The sequence below is a fragment of the Nycticebus coucang genome, chromosome 10, assembly GCF_027406575.1.
Source record: "Nycticebus coucang isolate mNycCou1 chromosome 10, mNycCou1.pri, whole genome shotgun sequence".
NCBI lineage: Eukaryota > Metazoa > Chordata > Mammalia > Primates > Lorisidae > Nycticebus > Nycticebus coucang.
Genome location: NC_069789.1, coordinates 98,686,841 through 98,703,372, shown reverse-complemented (window position 1 = coordinate 98,703,372; position 16,532 = coordinate 98,686,841). Strand labels below are relative to the sequence as shown.

General features: G+C 42.0%; 1 protein-coding gene across 9 annotated transcripts in view; it reads left to right on the top strand.

Annotated features, from left to right (window-relative positions):
• NOS1AP (nitric oxide synthase 1 adaptor protein) overlaps positions 1-16,532 on the top strand; it is a 318,633-nt gene that overhangs the window by 201,298 nt on the left and 100,803 nt on the right. Inside the window, exon 1 of one of the 9 annotated variants that reach the window (XM_053607764.1) lies at positions 1,522-1,803. The exons of the other annotated variants lie outside the window; for them this stretch is intronic. The gene's annotated coding sequence lies outside the window, so the exon portion shown is untranslated. Of the gene's footprint in view, positions 1-1,521; positions 1,804-16,532 lie in introns of those variants that run through there. 9 annotated transcript variants of the gene reach the window in all.

Sequence of the window (16,532 nt, the reverse complement as noted above, 5' to 3'; positions counted from 1 at the left end):
TGCGTGTGGGGGGTTCTTCCCCTATTTCCACCCTCATAAAGTCCCTTTACTCTTCCTTATGTGCATGTTCGAATCCCATCTGCCTCTGGAGGCTCCTCCCCTACATCCCAGTCTCTGTGCAGCAGTCTCATTCCTGCACTGTGGATGTCACAGTGGTTCTACTCTGTGACTGCACCTGCTGTCACAGTGAGGAGATAGAAAATTCAGAGGGGATTCAGGTGAGGTAAAGCAGGAGGCAGCAAACATTAGCTTCTGGGTCAGATCTGGCCCTCTGCATTTTTTTTAATAAATAAAGCTTTATTAGAACATAGCTATACTCATCTACATAGGTCTATAGCTTTGTTGCTGTCATGGTAGAGTTGCAAAGTTGTAACAGAGACCATGTGGCCATCAAAACAAAATATTTACCATCTTGCCTTTTCCAGAAAAAATTTACTAACTTTGCAATCAAGGCTGGTACCAGGAATGATAGGGGGGCATTTAGTTATGGTGAAAACTGAGGCCTGTAGAAAACAAAGGATATCAGTGGCTTTTCCTACACATCCTGGTAGCTTTTCACTCAGGTCATTTATTTCATAGGAATTTGGAGGAAGGAAGATCTGGTGCAACCTTGGGGTAACCTAGTGGTGACAGGTGAAAAGGGGAGATGGGATGGAGTAGAGATCGTGTGGTACATGGGTCAGCTGGAGGCAGGGGAGGGACAGGGAGCCACAGGGAATTAGAAATAATGCCTCTTGTCTCTTGGTTTCCATGGTCTGCTGCACCTTGCTCTCCTTAGTCATCCTTTAGTTACACATTAGCATAACCTGGGCAGCTTTAAAAAAAATCCTAGCATCCAGGCTGTACACCACACCAATTAAATTAAAATTCCTGGGAGTGGGATTCATATATGGGTAGTTCTAAAAGTTTTCCAAGGGGTTCCAGTGTACAGCCCAGGTTGAGAATCCTTGTTCCTCTTCACAGTCCCCTAGACCCCGAGGAAATATTGCCACCTACTGACAATAGGTAATTACTATGCTTTGAAAAATGGCCCTCCCTTCCGGGAACTTGTGTTCTGGATGCTGTATTTTTATCATTTAAGTATTAGAATTGTGGCTGGGCGTGGTGGCTCACGCCTGTAGTCCCAGCGCTGTGGGAGCCCGAGGCAGGGTGGATTGCCTGAGCTCAGAGGTTCGAGACCTGTATGTAACAGCAGTGAGCCAGAGTAAGACCCCGTCTCTACTAACATCAAGAACATCGCCAGAGGAAGACAAAAAAGAGTACTTCAAACGAAGAAGAATGAACAAGAAAGTTGAAATTAAAAATAAAAAAAATTTTAAAAAGTATTAGAATTGTATTATTAGAGTTTTACGATTTGTATATTAGACTTTGATTTTTGGCCATGTTAAGATGTTGGTTCCTGAGAAACACTCCGTCTCTATTTTTATGTAACTCAAACTATTGACATATACAGTTGGTGAAATCATTGTAATACTACTGGAGGTGGGGGGGGGGACATTAGAGATCGTTTGTTCAAACAGCTAACCTATCCAAATACCTTTCTGGACTTATTTACTCTCCAGCTCTACAATATTGTTGCTTAAAGTGTGGTCCATGGATCAGTCTCGTCCTCTGAGACCACGTTAGAAAGAAGAACCCATGGTCTGCAGAATCTGGAATTGAACAAGGTTCCCAGGTGATTCACGTGGCCCTTAGAGTTGGAGAAACACTGCTTTCCAGAATCATATTAGCGGAAACTTCTGGAAGGAGATTTCAGTTTCATTGTGAGAAACTGCTTTTCAAAGAGAGCTGCTGCATTATTAGGTCAGTGATTTTCAACCTTTTTTTGTTTAATCTCACGGCACACTTGAACCTATAGTTAAACTTCCACGGCACACTCAAATTATGTTGGTCAAAAAAAAGAGTAAAAAGAAGAATATACCTGCTGTGCTATGAACTTCTTTTGAAAATAAATTAATGATCTTTAAAAATTTTTGCAGTACACCTAAGATCCTCTCACGGCACAACAGTGTGCTGTGGCACACCGGTTGAAAATCACTGTGTCAGAGGCTAAGTGACAGGGGCAGCACTGTGACTTCTGAGAACCCTCCAATTCTGATCTTATTATTACCTTCACCAGGGCCATCAGTCCTGTCTACTGTGGTTTCTCTCCCCCCCACCCTTAAATCTGGAACTCTCATGACCCTCATGGGTGACTGCAAGCACTGATTTTCCCAGTGTATTCTTTTATCCCTTGTTTGTGGTGCTGACAGGTCTAAGCCCACTGTACACTTAGAGGGGAAGAGTCAATGGTTAAAGGACTTGGGGAAGACTAAGAAAAGGAGTCCCACGTGAATGGCTGTGTGACCTCTAATTTCCCTTCTAACTTGCATTCACCAATTCTCTGGTGCAAGATAGACTTCTTCAATATGTGACACATCCTTTGTGCCTACCCATGCTGTCATTGTTAAAGGATCGCAATCTTTTAGACCAAGAATTCAGAGGCCAAACCCTTAACCTCATCCTCAGTGTATGTGGTGACTTAATCCAGACATTTCCTTTCTTCTTATAGGCCAATGCTTAAGGCCCAGCATGGTGTAATCCTAGCACTCTGGGAGGCTGAGGCGGGTGGATTGCCTGAGCTCACAGGTTCAAGACCAGCCTGAGCCAGAGCAAGACCCCATCTCTAAAAATAGCCAGGTGTTGTATTTTGGTGGGTGCCTATAGTTCCAGCTACTCGGGAGGCTGAGGCAGGAGACTCACTTGAGCCCAGGAGTTTGAGGTTGCTGTGAGCTATGATGCCACAGCACTCTCCTGAGGGTGACAAAGTGAGACTCCGGCTCAAAAAAAAAAAAAAGCCCAATGCTTGAAATATGTTCCTGGTCTTTCCTAGGTTTCTTGTTTCCAGTGTTTCATCTTTCTCAATTCTCAGCACTGGTGCCAAAATATGTTCAGCATTTGCCCATCTATTTTTTAGTCTTTTAAAAACCCTTAAGCATGAACTCCCTCCTACTTTCTGTGCAAAACTCTAGTGATGTCTTTTCTATTTCAGAACCCTTCCCCATGTGGCTACATCTTTCTCCTACCCACTTCCCTTGCTTCTGAGCTCCATCTGCCCTCACCAACCCCTTCATTTCTTTGTGGGTGTACATTTCCCCAACCTTCTCGACTGTGCCTGCCATGTAACTCTCCCTTAGTGGCGGGAAGGTTCTCAGACATAATAAGCCTAATACTCTCCCTTCACAGAAGGGAAGAATGATACCCACGGAGGTTAGGGGACTTGCTCAAGGTCATACAGCTAAAAATGCAAATTACTGTTCCGTGTTGCTTCTTTGAGGATTCCTAGTGCTTCTTGTGAATTGTTTCATTCAGCTTCACAAGGCGAGTGTGGGATGTGTTTGGTAGATAGTGAGAGGGAAGGTTATAGAACATAACTGATTGCCTTCTTTCAAAGAGAGATAAGTGGAGCCTTAGAAAGACAGAAAGATCCATCATTTGTCTTATGACCATTTTTGGCCTGAGTCGGGGTCCTCAAACTACGGCCCACTGGCCACATGAGGCAGTATGATTGTATTTGTTCCCGTTTTGTCTTTTTACTTCAAAATAAGATATGTGCAGTGTGCATAGGAATTTGTTCATAGTTTTTTTTTTTTTTTTTTTTTTTTTAACTATAGTCTGGTCCTCCAACAGTCTGAGGGACAGTGAACTGGCCCCCTGTTTAAAAAGTTTGAGGACTTCTGATTCGTGCCTCTGCTGGATACTGGAAAACTTTAATTCTTTCCACGTGTGTGTGTGTGTGTGTGTGTGTGTGTAGATATGCAATCATACTATGAAGAGTATTGTGTCTTCCTCCACCTCTGAAAGATAATTTTAAAAATTCAATATATGGCGGTGCCTGTGGCTCAGTGAGTAGGGCACCGGCCCCATATATCGAGGGTGGTGGGTTCAAACCCAGCCCCGTCCGAAATGCAACAAAAAAATAGCTGGGCGTTGTGGCGGGTGCCTGTAGTCCCAGCTACTTGGGAGGCTGAGGCAAGAGAATCACATAAGCCCAAGAGCTGGAGGTTGCTGTGAGCTGTGTGACGCCTCGGCACTCTACCGAGGGCCATAAAGTGAGACTCTGTCTCTACAAAAAAAAAAAAAAAATTTAATTTATTATTGGTGAATAAAAGATACACATTTAAAGTGCATTTGTGATAATTTGATATGTTCGTGTGATGTGAAAAGATGAAATAAGCATAATTGGGACATTCATTACCTTAAATATTTATCTTTATGCTAGGGACATTCTTTTGATGTCTCTTTTCTACTTGAATGATATCTCAACCATTTAGGGAGGAGAGGCTGGGCTAGATAGTAGAGGAGAATGCTATAACTGGTTTATTTTATTATATTTTTAGCTTGCCATCCAACTCTGCCTCTATTATTAAAGAGAAGAAAATGTTTTAAAATGTGTTTTAACATGCTGTGAGAGATAGTAGAGGAGAAGCAATCGAGGGCTGTGGACTGTTTCCCGTAGTGGTACTCATCTGGCTTCATAAAACACCCTTGCCAGCCCCTTAATCATTTGGCTTGTTGTTCAGCTCCCTGTGACCTGTCAACATGCTCCCAGTCAGAAAAAAGTGATGGCTGTATTCCAGGGCCCGTCTCAGCTCCTCTCTACAGGGAGCAGCCGCCACTCAGGGGCTCCCCTGAGTACATAGTCTAAACTTGGCTGCACTTGAGGCTGCCGCCGTCTTCCCTGTGAGAGCCTATTTAGTTTGCCGTCTGCCATCTCCTTCCCACAGAACATCTGTTTGGATGAACCTCTCTCCCACCTTCTCAATGTTCCCAATAGCAGTCACCTTGAATATCTCCCACCCATAGCCCTTGTGCTCAGAAGACCCCTTTCCTATGTTTTTCTGACCTCATTGGTATTTTCTATTTTTCTCAGGTTATTGATATGTATCCCTGGGTGTGGAACAGGGTAGTGAGCAACAAAGAAAATGAGGGTGGCCAGTGTGATTAGTGTAGGAAAGAATTTGGGGGGGAGAGATGGCAGGCTTTTTTTCTATTGAGAAGCCTGGGGATGTTCCTCATCCTAAGCAGTTAATTCCCACTAAGTTCTGACTCCTCCCCTTACTTTCTGTTACAAGATAGAGAGGGAAGGCATCCATTAAACATGCATTGAATGGAGGAGTGAATGAATTTTATTTCCTGGAGCCATAATTCTGAGCCCACCATATGAAAATATGAAAAGTTTGGTCAACATTTATGATCCCAAATATTTCAAACATAGGGATGCCTCTAAAATTTTTCTGAGGAAGCATTTTTGACATACAAAATGTATGAAATACAATGTCTGAGTACCTGATACCTCCTAATAGTTTTGATTTTAAAATTTTTTTTAAATTATTGTTAAATCATAGCTGTGTACATTAGTGCAATCAAGGGGTACAATGTGCTGGTTTCATATACAATCTGAAATACTCTCATCAAACTGTTCCACATAGTGGGAGTCAGAGCAAGATGGTGGGCGAGTAACAGCTTCCCTGCATCTGGGCACCGTGAGTCTGGGGAGATAAGACTCCAGGCATCTCTGGCGGGTGGGATCTGCCTATAATCATCCCTTTGAGGATACAGGGAGTCAGTGAGAGACTTGTGGACCCCAAGAGGAGGACAAAAACAGTGGAAAACTGGCAAGTGGTTGCATGTGTTCAATCAGTCTAACCCCACCGACAGCTGTAAGTACAGCAGCAGTGGACTGCAAACTGGAAAGGACTTACCTGTGAACTGTTTTGGTATTTTTGGACTTGGCACTCAGTTGAACTGCCTTGGGGAGAGCTTGAGCAGGAGTGTGGAGATCTTTGGGTGTTGTCCAGGGCCCCGCAATGAGCTGCTGAGCTGGATGGAGCTAACAGTGTTTGGCTGTGGGCTGCAGGGAGCCATTGTGAGAGAACTGCCCAGGCAAGCTCTGCCCTCAGGGTTGCAGAGCAAGGATCAGGTGGGAGCTAGTAACCTAGTGACTGAGCAGCATAAAGGCGGAGACTGAGCTGCCTTACAGCCTTAACCCTTAGGAGCAGAGTGAGACCGGTTTTGGCACACTGGTCCACAGGCACAGGAACGTAAAGAGCAACAGGAAGTGAAAGGAAAATTAGGGCAAGGAAACAGATAAAAGAAATCACTCATGAGGAAGAATCAGCAGAAAACTCGTGGCAACATGAAGAACCAGTCCAGAGCAACCCCTCCAAGGGACCATAAGGTAACTACTGTAGAGGATTCCACCTATAAAGAAATGCTAGGAATGACAGAAAGGGAATTTAGAATACACATGTTGAAAACAATGAAGGAAATGATGGAAACAATGAAGGAAACGGCTAATAAACTGGAAAATAACCAAAAGGAAATCCAAAAACAGAATCAAATTAGAGATGAATGATATGAAGAATATAGAAAGGATATAGCAGAGCTGAAGGAACTGAAGCAGTCAATTAGGGGACTTAAAGATGCAATGGAAAGTATCAGCAACAGGTTAGACCATGCAGAAGAAAGAATTTCAGAGGTAGAGGACAAAGTTCTTGAGATAACTCAGATAGTTAAAGAGGCAGCAATGAAGAGAGAGAAAGCAGAACGTTCACTGACAGAATTATGGGATTTTATGAAGCATTCCAACATACGAGTTATAGGAATCCCAGAAGGGGAAGAAGAATGCCCCAGAGGAATGGAAGCCATACTAGAGAATATTATAAATGAAAATTTTCCAAATATCAAAGATTCTGACACACTGCTTTCAGAGGGATATCGGATCCCAGGTCGCCTCAACTCTAACTGAGCTTCTCCAAGACACATTGTGATGAACCTGTCCAAAGTCAAGACAAAAGATTCTGCAAGCTGCCAGGAGTAAGAGCCAGTTGACCGATGAGGGCAAATCCATCAGAGTGACTGCAGACATCTCTGATGAAACTTTCCAAGCAAGAAAACGATGGTCACCTACCTTTAATCTACTTAGAAGAATTTCCAGCGCAGAATTATATACCCTGCTAAGCTAAGCTTTAAAATTGATGGAGAAATCAAATCATTTACGTATATACAAACTTTGAGGAAATTTGCTGCAACAAGACCAGCTCTACAGGAAATAATTCATCCTGTTCTACACACTGACCATCACAATGGATCAACAGCAAAGTAAGAACTCAGCAGTTAAAGGACAGAACCTAACTTCCACAATGATGCAAAAGATAAAACTAGGCAATGGACTCTCACAAAATAAGATGAATAGAATGCTACCGCACTTATCAATTACCTCAATAAATGTTAATGACTTGAATTCACCACTGAAGAGACATAGATTGACTGAGTGGATTAAAAAACACAAGCCATCCATTTGCTGTCTACAAGAAACACACCTGGCTTCAAAAGACAAATTAAAACTCTGAGTCAAGGGTTAGAAGACAATTTTTCAGGCAAATGGAATTCAGAAGAAAAGAGGAGTTGCAATCTTATTTTCAGATACATGTGGATTTAAAGCAACTAAAATAAAAAAAGACAAAGATGGTCACTTTATACTGGTCAAGGGAAAAATACAACAAGAAGATGTTTTAATTCTAAATATTTATGCACCCAATTTAAATGCTCCCAGATTCTTGAAACAGACCTTACTCAGTCTGAGCAATATGATACCTGATACTACCATCATAACAGGGGACTTTAACACTCCTCTTACAGAGCTGGACAGATCCTCTAAACAGAAATTAAACAAACATATGAGAGATTTAAATGAGACCCTAGAACAACTGTGCTTGATAGATGCATATAGAACACTCCACCCCAAAGGAAAAGAATATACATTCTTCTCATCACCCCATGGAACATTCTCCAAAATTGATGAAATCTTGGGACACAAAACAAATATCAACAGAATAAAAAGAATTGAAATTTTACCTTGTATCTTCTCAGACCATAAGGCACTAAAGGTAGAACTCAACTCGAACAAAAATGTTCAACCCCACCCAAAGGCATGGAAATTAAACAATCTTCTGTTGAATGACAGATGGGTGCATGAAGAAATAAAATAGGAAATCATTAACTTCCTTGAGAATACAGTGAAGACGCAAGCTTCCAAAACCTGTGGGATACTACAAGAGCAGTTTCGAGAGGAAAATTTATTGCTTTAAATGCCTACATTTGAAAAACAGAAAGAGAGTGCATCAGCAAACTCACAAGCCATCTTATGGAATTGGAAAAACAAGAACAATCTAAGCCTAAACCCAGTAGAAGAAAAGAAATATCCAAAATCAAATCAGAGATCAATGAAATTAAAAACAAAAGAATCATTCAGAAAAATAATGAAACAAGGAGTTGGTTTTTTGAAAAAATAAATAAAATAGATAAAACATTGGCCAGACTAACGAGAAATAGAAAAGTAAAATCTCTAGTAACCTCAATCAGAAATGATAAAGGGGAAATAACAACTGATCCCACAGAGATACAAGAGATCATCTCTGAATACTACCAGAAATTCTATGCCCAGAAATTTGACAATGTGAAGGAAATGGATCAACATGTGGAATCACACCCTCTCCCTAGACTTAGCCAGGAAGACATAGAGCTTCTGAACAGATAAATTTCAAGCACTGAGATTAAATAAACAATAAAAAAGCTTCCAACCAAAAAATGCCCTGGTCTAGATGCCTTCACACCAGATTTCTATCAAACCTTCAAGGAAGAGCTAATTCCTTACTGAAGAAATCATTCCAAAAAATTGGGGAGGAAGGAATCTTCCCCAACATGTTCGATGAAGCAAACATCACCCTGATACCAAAACAAGGAAAAGACCCAACCAAAAAGGAGAATTTCAGACCAGTTTTACTTATTACTATAGATGCAAAAATTCTCAACAAAATCCTAGCCCACAGATTACAGCTTATTATCAAAAAAGTCATACATCATGATCAAGTCTGGTTTAACATATGCAAGTCCATAAACGTTATCCACCATATTAACAGAGGCAAAAATAAAGATCACATGATCCTCTCAATAGATGCAGAAAAAGCATTTGATAAAATCCAGCATCCTTTTCTAATTAGAACACTGAAGAGTATAGGCATAGGTGGCACATTTCTAAAACTGATTGAAGCTATCTATGACAAACCCACAGTTAATATTTTACTGAATGGAGTAAAACTGAAAGCTTTTCCTCTTAGAACTGGAACCAGACAAGGTTGTCCTCTGTCACCTTTACTATTCAACATAGTGCTGGAAGTTCTAGCCAATACAATTAGGCAAGACAAGGAAATAAAGGGCATCTAAATAGGAGCAGAGGAGGTCAAACTCTCCCTCTTTGCTGACGACACATTCTTATACTTAGAGAATCCCAAAGACTCAACCACAACACTCCTAGAAGTCATCAAAAAATACAGTAATGTTTCAGGATATAAAATCAATGTCCATAAGTCAGTAGCTTTTGTGTACACCAATAACAGTCAAGATGAGAAGCTAATTAAGGACACAACTCCCTTCACCATAGTTTCAAAGAAAATGAAATACCTAGGAATATACCTAATGAAGGAGGTGAAGGACCTCTATAAAGAAAATTATGAAATCTCACAAAGGAAATAGCAGAGGATATTAACAAATGGAAGGACTATACCATGTTCATGGATGGGAAGAATCAACATTGTTAAAATGTCCATACTTCCCAAAGCAATCTACCTATTCAATGCTTTTCCTATTAAAATACCAACATCGTACTTTCAAGATTTGGAAAAAATGATTCTGGATTTTTGTAGGGAGCCAGAAAAAAACCTATATAGCTAAGGCAGTTCTTAGTAATAAAAATAAAGCTGGGGGCATCAGCATACCAGATTTTAGTCTGTACTACAAAGCCATAGTGGTCAAGACAGCATGGTACTGGCACAAAAACAGACATAGACACTTGGAATCGAATTGAAAACCAAGAATGAAACTAACATCTTACAACCACCTAATCATCGATAAACCAAACAAGAACATACCTTGGGGGAAAGACTCCCTATTCAATAAATGGTGTTGGGAGAACTGGATGTCTACATGTAAAAGACTGAAACTGGACCCACACCTTTCCCCACTCACAAAAATTGATTCAAGATGGATAAAGGACTTAAATTTCAGGCATGAAACAATAAAAATCCTCAAAGAAAGCATAGGAAAAACATTGGAAGATATTGGCCTGGGGATAGACTTCATGAAGAAGACTGCCATGGCAATTGCAACAACAACAAAAATAAACAAATGGGACTTCATTAAACTGAAAAGCTTCTGTACAGCTAAGGAGACAATAACCAAAGCAAAGAGACAACCTACACAATGGAAAAGGATATTTGCATATTTTGAATCAGACAAACGCTTGATAGCTAGGATCTGTACAGAACTCAAATTACTTCACATGAAAAAAGCCAACAATCCCATATATCAATGGGCAAGAGACATGAATAGAACCTTCTGTAAGAAGACAGACGAATGGCTAATAAACATATGAAAAAATGTTCGTCATTCCTATCTATTAGAGAAATGCAAATCAAAACCACCGTGAGATACCATCTAACCCCAGTGAGAATGGCCCACATCACAAAATCTCAAAACTGCCGATGCTGGCGTGGATGTGGAGAGACGGGAACACTTTTACACTGCTGGTGGGACTGCAAACTAGTACAACCTTTCTGGAAGGAAGTATGGAGAAACCTCAAAGCACTCAATATAGACTTCCCATTTGAACCTGCAATCCCATTACTGGGCATCTACCCAGAAGGAAAGAAATCCTTTTATCATAAGGACACTTGTACTAGACTGTTTATTGCAGCTCAATTTACAATCACCAAAATGTGGAAACAGCCTAAGTGCCCACCAACCCAGGAATGTATTAACAAGCTGTTGTATATGTACACTGTGGAATACTATTCAGTTATTAAAAAAGGAGACTTTACATCATTTGTATTAACCTGGACAGAAGTGGAAGACATTATTCTTAATAAAGCATCACAAGAATGGAGAAGTATGAATCATATGTACTCAATTTTGATATGAGGACAATTAATGACAATTAAGGTCACGGTAGGGATGGGGAAAGGGGAGACCAGAGAGAGAAAGAAGGAGGGAGGGGTGGGGAAAAGAAGAGCAGAGGGAGGGAGGGAGGGAGGGGGGTGGGGCCTTAGTGTGTGCCACACCTTTTAGGGGCAAGACATGAGTGCAAGAGCGACTTTACCTAACAAATGCAATCAGTGTAACCTGGCTTATTGTACCCTCAATCCCCAATTAAAAAAAAAAAAAAAGAATTCTAAAAAAGGAAAAACAAAGCAAAACTCTGTGATCTGGATGGGCTAGCTTCATGACAGAAAAACAAAATCTTAAAAGGGCATAAGCCAAAATCAAAAAATAAAAACATGAGAAAAGTGGGAAAAAAAAAAGAAACTGTTCAACATAGCCTTCATGGCATGTTCTTAGTTATTTTATGTAGACATTTGTATTCTGCATTTAGTAAGTGTCTCCTGTACCCATTCTAAGATGCACCATAGGTGTGGCCCTACCCATTAACCTCCCTCCACTCCAACCTCTCCCTTCCCTTCCCCTCCCTTGGCCCTTTCCCCATATTCTTGTGCTATAGTTGGGTTATAGCCTTCATATGAAAAGTATAAATTAGCTTCATAGTAGGGCTGAGTACATTGGATACTTTTTCTTCCATTTTTGAGATACCTTTGCTAAGAAGAATATGTTCCAGCTCCATCCATGTAAACATGAAAGAGGTAAAGTCTCTATCTTTCTTTAAGGCTGCATAATATTCAATCGTATACATGTACCACAATTTGCTAGTCCATTCCTGGGTCGATGGGCACTTGGGCTTCTTCCATGACTTAGCAATTATGAATTGGGCTGCAATAAACTTTCTGGTATGGATGTCTTTGTTATATTGTGATTTTTGGTCTTCTGGGTATAAACCTAGTAAAGGAATTATAGAATCGAATGGCAAGTCTATTTTTAGATCTCTAAGTATTCTCCAAAAATCCTTCCAAAAGGAACGTATTAGTGTACATTCCCACCAACAGTGAAGAAGTGTTCCCTTCTCTCCACATCCATGCCAACATCTCTGGGTTTGGGATTTTGTTATGTGGGCTACACTTACTGGGGTTAGGCAATATGTCAAAGTAGTTTTGATTTGCATTTCTCTGATGATTAAGGATGATGAGCTTTTTTTTTTCATGTATCTGTAGATCGTGTGTCCTCTTTAGAGAAGTTTCTCTTCAAGTCCTTTGCCCACCCTGAGATGGGATCACTTATTCTTTTCTTGCTAATACATTTGAGTTCTCTGTGGATTCTGGTTATTAAACATTTATCAGAGGTATAACCTGCAATTATTTTCTCCCATTCTGAGGTCTGTCTGCTTGCTTTACTTACTGTGTTCTTGGCTGTGCAGAAGCTTTTTAGTTTGATCAGGTCCCGGTAATGTATTTTTGACACGGCTTCAATTGCCTGGGGAGTCCTCCTCATAAAATATTCACCCAGGCCAATTCCTTCAAGAGTTTTCCCTGCACTTTCTTCAAGTATTTTTATAGTTTCATGGCTTAAGTTTAAATCTTTTATCCAGTGAGAGTCTATCTTAGTTAATGATGAAAGGTATGGGTCCAGTTTCAGTCTTCTACAGGTTGCCAGCCAGTTCGCTCAGCACCATTTGTTAAATAGGGAATCTTTTCCCCACTGAATGATTTTAATTGGCTTGTCAAAAATCAAATAACGGTAAGTAGCTGGATTCATCTCTTGGTTCTCTATTCTGTTCCAGACATCTACTTGTCTGCTTTTGTGCCAGTACCATGCTGTTTTGATCACTATCGATTTATAGTACAGTCTCAGGTCTGGTAGCATGATTCCTCCTGCTTTGTTTCAATTTGTTCATCTGTTGATGGACACTGGGTTGCTTCTATTTTCAGCTACTGTGAATAATGATGCTATGAACACAGGCCAACTCAGATTTTGTATCTTACTACCTGAGTCATTAAACTCTCAATAAGTGCAAAAAGACTTCCTGCGAAGTCCTTCTAAGGTAATACTTTTGGTTGAGGAGCCTCCGGTTTTGTTGTGGAGATGAGCTCATACTCATAAGAACAAGACTACGGGCAGAATATGATTAAAATACCTAGTAGCACTGTCAGAGTTCACTTTTAAATTTCTTGTGATTAGTTGCAGGAAGGAAAGCTGCAAGGCTCCTTCTAGAAAGGTAGTGAACACAGCTGAATGTAAGGTGAGGACATGCAGAACTTGGGCAGCCAAGTACCTTCACTTCTAACCACGTCTTGGCTCACATCTATGGGGACAGTGGAAGGAGCTGGGCGAAATGGATTTTGTGGTTAAGAATGAGGAGACCTGCTTCCTATAAAGCAGCAGTTCTCAACCTGTGGGTCGCGACCCACAGGAACTGTATTAAAAGGCTATGGCATTAGGAAGGTTGAGAACCACTGCTATAAAGCATGAGAGAATGTATCACTAGCCAAGTTATTGCTGGCCAAGGTGACTGAGGAACCAAGGATCCTGTAAAAAGTATATATTTTGGGTAAAAATAGGGGATTGTCAAGCTTCCAGGGATTCTTAAGGGAGCGAGTCTTAGTTGTGAAAATAGACTGTTAAACGTGTGTGGGGGACACAGCTTAACCTTACGAACACAAACCATGTAACCTAATCCTATGTACCCTCATATTAACCTGAAATTTAATAAAAAGAAAATGTGGGGGGAGCATCTGATAGCCCTTAGCCCTTCACCCTCACTCTAAGTAAGTGATTGCATTCCTTCGGTTTCTGCATTTTGCGGGCTGGGCTGGTCCCTTCATTAGATACCCATCTCATCTGCTTCACCCACCCTGCTGTTGCAGACCTCCTGCTTTTCTTTCTTGGATGCCCAGTGTCTGGGCGTGAGACACATGGGATTAGGAGACAGCCTGGGGAGTCAGGACAAAGGAAGCACTATGGTGTAAGGAGCGCTGACCGTTCAGCAGCCGTGCGACACCTATCCCATGTTCTTCCTCATGTCCCTCGTTGAGTGTTCACTCCTGGCTCCTGTTGGGTCCTCTACTCAGCCTTCCCTTCCTGGTCCTCACTGATTCCCACAGCACGCTGAGTTCCAAGGCCACTATTCCAAAACAAAATCTCAAGGCTATGTTTATGAACTCCAAACACTCCCCGTTAGTCTTTCCAGTCTGCAGCTGGTGTTCCAGGACTTGCATTGTTTTGTTCCCTAAAAGGTCAAGTCCTGTAGGGCTTAATCTGTCCTTGCTGATGGGGCTCTGGCTAGCAAAGCAAATGTAACCAGCTCAGCCTGGCCATGCTGGGGGAAGGGCCAGGCTTCTTGGCACACACTGCATGGTTGGCATGGGCTTTGTGGGAGGCTGGCTTAAGCCACAGACGGTGGCACCAGCAGTCCTGTTTGTTCTTCAGCCCCTGGCAAAGCCTGAGCAGATTGGATTCCTGTCCCGCAGAACACAGATGCTTCCTTTTGCACTCACCTGCCTCGCCGGTGCTCCACCTTGGAACAGCGCAGCCTGGGAAAAAGGAGGACTTGTCCCTGAAAGCCCCTTTTCCTCCCCGTTCTCATGATCACTCCACTATCTCCCCTCTGTCCAAGTTCATTTTCTCTCCCCACTGAGCACAATAGCATGCTGTCCATGTGAAGAAGCATAATCGCCACACAAACAAATGTCTTGATGATAATAAATATTTATTTTCAGACATTTGATTTCATTTCCATAGTTTTCAACAGACCTGCAATTTAATTCCAATTCCTGGTTGCAAAGGCTATGGGACATATGAGCAGGTGGCAGGCGTGGCAGATGCCAACTGTGTCCAACCAAAAGAGCCCTGACAAAGAGCACTCAGGTGGTACTGGCCGCTGCAGCAGGAGCTGGAGGCCTGTTTCCTCCTCTCTTGTCCCTCGTCATTTTGAAGCACTCCAGAGCATTCTACCAGCTGTTGTAAGGAACACCTGGCTTGTCACCGTCATTGAGCTTTTGGGAAAAATCCTTTGGTCGTGCTTTTCCATGCAGTCACCGTGACCGTGGACACTGCTGTGGAATCGTCCAGGAGTATGTGCATGGTGATCAAATTAGAGGCTGTTTTCCAGTTCCAAAGAGGAAGTTTAGTGGCATTTTTGAGTTTTCAAGGTGAAGGTGTTAAAAGCCATGGCCAAGCCTGTCAAAATACAAACTGCAGAGATAGTCACGGTTTCAGATACACAATCAAGGAGCTGGCGGGGTGCCTCTTGCCAGGTTTGGGTAAGTGATCTTGATTAAATAAGGATCCCAGGGAGAGTGAAACCAATGCGGTAGACCAAACAAGACAGAAAGATATGGGCAACTACAAGATTGTTCCAGAAATGTAAGTTGATGTGATGGCATAGCGGGCAGTATGCTCTCTATCAGTAGGGTAGAGTGCTGCTCGGGTGAATGATGCCGCTTTGTGGAGGTGGGTTCTCGATAATTCTGCTTTGATTTTGTTGCTAGAAAAAAAGTGTGTGGAGCATGTGAAAGTGGCATGTTAGAAAAGATCAAAGAAATAAAACAGCCAAGGAACGGCCGTATAGGACAGGTTTTATTCTCCTCTGGGTGTTTGTGGGACTTTGTCATGCTCTTAACTTCCACCTGAGTTCAGCAAAACACACTCTGCTCCTTCAGCTGGCAGAAAGCCCTGATTATGGCGGTCACCAAAGGTTCAGAAGGGAGGTGTGGCGGGAAGGTTGTGTTATTAAAGCCCAAGTGAGTGGACGTAAATACAGGTGTGGTCAGGAAGTATAGCTAGTTAGTTTGCCTCTCCCGGTAGGCACAAGGGCACAGCCAGCAACTTGCAGATGACCATGCTGGTCCTCCCACCCAGAGGTTGTTTTTATTCATCCAGTATGTTAGCTGAGCAGGACACTGCAGTCAGGGGGCCTGCTGTGAATTGGAGCCATGTCCAAGTGTATGCTGATCAGACTGACTCCAGCCTTCACCTGTGGTTGCTGACCTAGAGGAGAATTTGCTATGTGGCTGAGGTCCTATCCTGAGCTAGACTCCAGTGCAAAGAACTCTTCTCCTTCCCGTCCTATTAGATCTACCTCTCTCTCCCCTTAACTCTTCACTCCTTGTCTATAAGAAACAAGCAGCCAAGAGGCATCGACAGTAACTCTGTACAACAGCACCAGCTTCCTAGATGGGAAGATTAGTGGGATGTTAGTGGAAGGGGTAGACATTAGACAGTAGGAATCTCTTAAGCTGGGTTCTTAACATCAGAGGATTAAAAGACATGGCCAAGTACAGGTTCTGGATTTCTGATGAGATTTTCAAAGTAAGCTATATATTTTATCATGTTAGGGTAGATTAGGTTTGTTCCTATCAACACCCTCAACTACAAAAGTAGGTTACAGGTGGGCAGTCGAGGAACTGGGCACCTTGTACCAGGCTTGGGTGGCAGCACAGTAGGAGGTCTTCAGGGTAAAAAAGAAAGTCCCTCCTGAGTAGCTGGGACTACAGGCACACATTACCATGCCTGGCTAATTCTTTTTTTACTTTTTGTAGAGATGGGTT